Source organism: Carassius carassius, chromosome 3 (assembly GCF_963082965.1).
Source record: "Carassius carassius chromosome 3, fCarCar2.1, whole genome shotgun sequence".
Classification (NCBI taxonomy): Eukaryota; Metazoa; Chordata; class Actinopteri; order Cypriniformes; family Cyprinidae; genus Carassius; species Carassius carassius.
In genome coordinates, this window is record NC_081757.1 from 28,183,107 (window position 1) to 28,189,979 (window position 6,873).

At 34.9% G+C, this 6,873-nt stretch overlaps 1 long non-coding RNA gene across 5 annotated transcripts; it reads left to right on the forward strand.

Moving 5' to 3' along the window:
• Positions 1–1,148: 1,148 nt before the first annotated feature.
• Positions 1,149–2,821, forward strand: LOC132114821 (uncharacterized). 5 transcript variants are annotated; one of them, XR_009425365.1, is made up of 5 exons: positions 1,343–1,504; positions 2,074–2,177; positions 2,264–2,360; positions 2,494–2,558; positions 2,661–2,821. It is a non-coding gene; the product is annotated as an uncharacterized LOC132114821 (long non-coding RNA). The 5 variants fall into 5 exon arrangements; XR_009425363.1 differs by having other exon boundaries at positions 1,344–1,504; positions 2,077–2,177; XR_009425366.1 differs by having other exon boundaries at positions 1,346–1,504; positions 2,110–2,177.
• The last annotated feature ends 4,052 nt before the right edge of the window (positions 2,822–6,873 follow it).

Consider the following 6,873-nt stretch of genomic DNA (forward strand, 5'->3'; position numbering starts at 1 on the left):
AAAAAATATCATGCAGTTCATTGGTATATAATCTTTTTTGGGATGTGGGAGATTATGCGGGGAAAAATGTGAACTGCCGCTAGATTTTAGTGTTACCAAATCAAAATTATCACCTGGCTACACAATTTGTATGTGTTTGTTTGGCATATTATTAGCTTATACTTACAATATGGATACATCTTTTTAACTAAATCAGAACAAAAACAGGATTGTGTGTTTAATTTACTTTATAATCTGACTCTGTAAAATCAATATTACTGCAATAATACTATTGATTCTTATTGAATATTATCTCTGAGTAAGAAAGCAAAGGATTGGCGTAGTTATTGTGTTCTGTAGCCCAATCAAGTATTTAGTCATCCACAATAAGAAAAAATTAGCTATTTCAAAAATATATATATTTTTTTTAAATCAATAAAATCTTAAGAACTAGAAGGCGCATCTCTCCTTAACTATTTTTTTTACAGTTTTTTTTTTTTTTAGTTTTTATTATTATTGTAGAACAAACTGTTCTAGAACACTCATGTGTATCCATATTTTTAAACACAACAGTAAAGAAAAATCCAATGTGACAGGTGACTAAAATGTACAGTAATACAAGATTCATGTATTGAGACATGACTGATGCAAGCACAACAAATCAACCAACCCAATATCGCGTGATAATCGTGATCATGTAAAAAGTCCACACATTTACCATATTTTTAGAATAGTAGCCAAACTGTTGCTCGACCACGTCATGTGTAGTCAATACACAGTAACTACAACATATTTACCATGCTTCTCCTACTTTAAAACCGTAGTTTTATTCTGGTATTTGTAGTTACTAACGCACAATAACCACAACATTTACTATGGGTTTACCACGTTTACCGTAGTTTTACTCTGGTATTTGTAGTTACTAACACACAATAACCACAACATTTACTATGGGTTTACCACGTTAACCGTAGTTTTACTCTGGTATTTGTAGTTACTAACACACAATAACCACAACACTTACCAGGATTTTACCACAGTAACTGTGTTTTTACTCTACACTATTTGTAAAACACAGTAACCACTAAGTTTGCCACGCTTTTAATAACTTTTTGTGAAGTAATTATAATTCAGTGTTTTTTCTGTTTTACAGTTACGTCGGATTACATACTCCACCACAACCTGTAATCCAGCAGCTCTTTAAAGAAGCCATCTCTTGTAAAATCTCTCTCTCTCTGCTAGAATTAACAGGGAACTTCAACTCCACGCTCCCAATGCTGATTTTGAAGAAGCTGTCAAGGGGGCTGAACAAGTCCTTCAAAGGTTCAACCCTTCACAGGTAATGTTGAAGACTTTTAGTTATAACTGGTTTGCTTTAATGAACGCATCCTTATATTATGTGTTAATCAAATATTTTGGTCACAGATCATTTTAACACACTGTCTCAACATGTTTACATTTCAGGAATGCCTGTCATGAGATTTATGAAGAAGACCAAAAGCTGCAAAGGCAAACACTTCCAATGGTACATCTGTGCGTCTGAGCACCTTGACTGAACCTTACTGCAGATACATTTTTCTCAGCATTTGATGTTTCTTAAATTTTGGTTCACATAGCCCATCAGGAAGAACAGTCAACAAAGAGCACGTTGTAGTATAATTGTATTAATTCATACAATAATCATATTATATTGTACAAGCGTACTTGTACAAAATTCTACAACTTTTACTCCTACTGCTGTTATTGGCCATTACCACAACTCCCATCAGATTGTGCCCATTGTAAGAGTGTAAGTCCATTTTATTCTTTATTAATCTTTACAATATGGTGCCGTCTCTTCCTGTTTCCACAGTACATGATATCTGTCCACACCTCATAGTCTGCCTTTCTTTCTATGGTGATTTTATTGAACACATCTGTCTTAGAAGCAAGAGAATGGAAATGCTAGTTTAACTTTTCGAGTTTTCAAATCTCTTAAATGTTCCTCTCATTCTTTTAAACTTATACACAAAATTCTGCCTTTCTCTGCCTTTTTCACTTCATCTTTATCCTGTACTCCCTCACTCACACATTCTTTTATGCTCTGTTTTAAAGTAGAAACTGAGAGTTTGCATGATGGCATTTTCTCAGACGCTGAATCTGATGTGTACAGTTGAACTCAGGAGCCTGCTAGAGTTGCCAGGGAACTTGAGCTTGAAGTATATAATTATAACTGCTTAATTTGTATTTTTAAACAACAATAATGATTAAACATGTGGTCAATAAATATTTTCTTGTTTTACAGCTGAAGACCAGAAACGCAAAGCAAATCAGTCAAACCAGTCCTAAAGAAATGAGGAATGAACATGGACTTCTTGTGCCCAAAAAGAAAAGACAGAAAGGTGAAAAGTTTCACATTTCCATTTGTATGTCTGAATTCAATGCAGTTATGTATGGTAAAACATTGATGTTTATCTCTCAAAAAGACTTTTCAAGACAGCAGTTATAGTTTTTCACATATACATCTTTTTATAGCTCCTAGAATGAGCAAATCAGCTGTGCATCATCTCTGTGATTTGGGAAGGAAATGACAGAATATGGTGAGTACTGACACCTGAACCTGTATTTACCAACACTATTTCTCTAGAATAGTTATTGCTGTTATTGCTGACTTATTGTTTTGTCTGTTAGTTTGAATTAAGATGAAGCCAGTTGATGAAGATATCAATTCAATGGCCACCGAGTGCAGCACTGCTACCTGAACCCATCAGTTATCTGCTGTGAAGACTGCATTCACAAACCGCTCTACTGCGACAGCTCAGATGTTACGGCCCGTAAAATAAACGTCACAGCTAAACAACGAGAGCTAAGTCCAGTGCAACAATTATAAATAAAAAATACTATATTGTTTATTGATTTACCATCCCACCAACCTCATATGCCCTGCACTCTTATCAGTTACGCTGACGACTCAATATTATTATGCATCCTGACATTCTGTTTGCACTAATTCATACCGTGCTGCACTGCAGAGATGTATGTGTACTGTGATTATTATTGTTTTCAATTCATGCTCTCTGTATAGCATACTTTTTTACATATATTGTTTACATATATCTACCTGTATTGAGTCCCTTACATATGTGTGTTGCATATATATTCAGAATTTGTATTTCATGTATATTCATTAATTAATTAATTTGTCATCCATACTGTCACGCTGCAGTCTGCACCCAAGACTTTCACCACCTGTATACTTGTGTTCATTGTATTGTGACAATAAAGCGATTTGATTTAAATAAGTTACATGACTTTTGTTCATCAGTTGTGCTGTAGGGTACTGCATAACAACTGCAAAAAAAATGTATGACATGGAAGATTATGATATGTCCAGGACATGGACAAGCAAGATGAGGAAGAAAACCAAGAGAGCTCTGGAAACTTGATGTGATTCTTTGGTGCTCAAGACATTTCACCATACATGCATTTGGAGGGCTTCATCTGATTAAAAAAACATGGTTTTAACATAACCCATTTTTAATATCGTTAAAAATGTATATCATTTGTCTTAATTCACTACTTTAGTTGTCTTTATGTTGTATCCTCCAGTAAAGTACTGCACATGGCGTTGGATAATAAAGTAGGGTGAATATTCTATATTAAGAATGGTGTTTGGTAAATACACCATTTAATTTTGTAAACAATCGACATACTGTGTTTTTATTAAGAAATGAACATTTGGTTACATTAATGACATTCAGTTAGATGAAGGGCAGGCTGAAAACTGCATTAGAAGATACTGCATGGATTATAATGCTGCATGAATTTCATGCACAACTGAAGGTGATGTACAAGGGAAAGATCAACATGAATCCAGTACTGTATAATAAGCAAGATGAGCATGCACATTACTAATGTTTAGTACCCGAGGAGGACAAATATGAGGAGTATTTTACACAGAGACACAAATTAGCTCTTAATATTATGATTCTTTGCATTGCATGAATTGTATGGCTTTTGCACCATAAATTACACACTCTCTGTACCTTGTCTTACTGAATGACACATTGACATTGTGTGAAAGTATAATGAAGTGTTACAGTATGTATTGGTTGTTTAAATTGTGTTCCTGTAGCTCAGTTGGTAGAGCATTGCGCTATCAAGTGCAAGGTTGGGGGTTCGATTCCCTGGGAACACATGATAGGTTAAAATTGTTAGCCTGAATGCACTGTAAGTCGCTTTGGATAAAAGCGTATGCAAAATGCATAAATTTAATTTAATTTAAAATTGGTGTCTTTGTTTACTGTCAACATTGTATTCCTGCACCCGATGTATTTAAATATTTGGAGCCCATTCCAAGTAGGCACTGATGTATATTTTTGTGGTTCTATTCTTATTCTAAGATAAACATGACTTACAACTAACATACTGGCAAGTGGTTGGAAAGACAATCTTAAAAATATGACTCAGCACAGTCTGTTGTCCATGATGAGAAAAGGTATGTGTATGTTTTACTGCCCTTCCATCCCCAGGGGCCCAGTAGAGTCCCCAAAAGAGCAAAAAAAAAAAGTACATTTCAAATGGCTGTAAATCAAAGTCTGATTATAGTGTCAAAGAAAAAAATGACAGGACAACTACTTATGCTATGCCAATTAAATAATGTTGGACAGAGTTTTCAAACATATATGGAAAGGTGGTATAAAGGTGTTTAAAAAAGTACCCTTAGTAAAATATCGAATTTCAGCCTGCCTCTTAAATATGTCATTAATGTTTACACAATGAACATGTTTAGATGACCCTTTGTTAAAAAAGATTGCATTTTCCCTTATTTTATTATCATATTTTAAACTACATTACCCATAAGCCTCTGCCATTCTATTGATTGAACGCGAAAAGAATTGGCGCTGGTATTTGTAGTTTATTGGAGTTGTGCTTAGGGTTAGGGTTACGATCTCGGTAAAGAGGTAATTTCTCACGACATAGCAACACTGCATTGTTAACTGAAGGTGTTATATGTAGTGAGAGTGACAGGAGTGCTTATAGTAGACATCGGAGTGATGACTGTAGAGGAGAAATTAATACAAGCAGAAATGTTAAGAATGGAGGTTGGCAGTAAAGGACTGAGATCAGATGTGTCACACAAGAGAGGGAGATCTGGAAGCTTTTGAATGGGCTGATATTGTGAAGAGCTGTTGAAGAATGATTAAGTAATCTGTGAGAAATCCTGCAAGAAGAAACAAAGATAATGTATCACATGGTGAACAACAGAAACACTGACAACAACAAATGGCAGAATACAACATACTGTAACTGCAGTGTGCATAACAGTAAAAAGAACAGTATCATCTGTTGGTGTGGATGCTGAAATACTTCTCATTATAGTTATTGGTCTTTGTGTGAACAGCTTTAAGTGATCTGATTTGCCCAAATTCATTGAAGATCTGATTTGTAGCACTTGAAAAGTTAAACTATCATCTCCATTCTCTTGCTTCTAAGACAGATGTGTTCAGTAAAATCACCATAGAAAGAAAGGCAGACTATGAGGTGTGGACAGATATCATGTACTGTTGAAACAGGAAGAGACGGCACCATATTGTAAAGATTAATAAAGAATACAATGGACTTAATATAAACTTCATGATATAAACACTCTTACAATGGGCACAATCTGATGGGAGTTGTGGTAATGGCCAATAACAGCAGTAGGAGTAAAAGTTGTAGAATTTTGTACAAGTACGCTTGTACAATATAATATGATTATTGTATGAATTATTACTACTACAACATGCTCTTTGTTGACTGTTCTAAGTGATGGGCTATGTGAACCAAAATTTAAGAAACATCAAATGCTGAGAAAAATGTATCTGCAGTAAGCTTCAGTCAAGGTGCTCAGACGCACAGACTTTTGTCGCACAGTGTTTGCCTTTGCAGCTTTTGGTCTTCTTCATAAATGCACAAGATGGTCAAATTCAAATCTCATGACAGGCATTCCTGAAATATAAACATGTTGAGACAGTGTGCTAAAATGATCTGTGACCAAAATATTTGATTAACACATAATATAAGGATGCGTTCATTAAAGCAAATCAGTTATAACTAAAAGTCTTCAACATTGCCTGTGAAGGGTTGAACCTTTGAAGGACTTGTTCAGCCCCCTTGACAGCTTCTTCAAAATCAGCATTGGGAGCGTGGAGTTGAAGTTCCCTGTTAATTCTAGCAAAGAGAGAGAGATTTTACAAGAGATGGCTTCTTTAAAGAGCTGCTGGATTACAGGTTGTGGTGGAGTATGTAATCCGACGTAACTGTAAGACAGAAAAAACACTGAATTACAATTACTTCACAAAAAAGTTATTAAAGGCGTGGCAAACTTAGTGGTTACTGTGTTTTACAAATAGTGTAGAGTAAAAACACAGTTACTGTGGTAAAACCCTGGTAAGTGTTGTGGTTATTGTGTGTTAGTAACTACAAATACCAGAGTAAAACTACGGTTAACGTGGTAAACCCATAGTAAATGTTGTGGTTATTGTGTTTAAGTAACTACAAATACCAGAGTAAAACTACGGTTAACATGGTAAACCCATAGTAAATGTTGTGGTTATAGTGCGTTAGTTACTACAAATACCAGAGTAAAACTACGGTTACTATGGTAAACCCATAGTAAATGTTGTGGTTATTGTGCGTTAATAACTACAAATACCAGAGTAAAACTATGGTTACTATGGTAAAACCATAGAAAATGTTGTGGTTATTGTGCGTTAGTAACTACAAATACCAGAATAAAACTACGGTTTTAAAGTAGGAGAAGCATGGTAAATATGTTGTAGTTACTGTGTATTGACTACACATGACGTGGTCGAGCAACAGTTTGGCTACTATTGTAAAAATATGGTAAATGTATGGACTTTTTACACGATC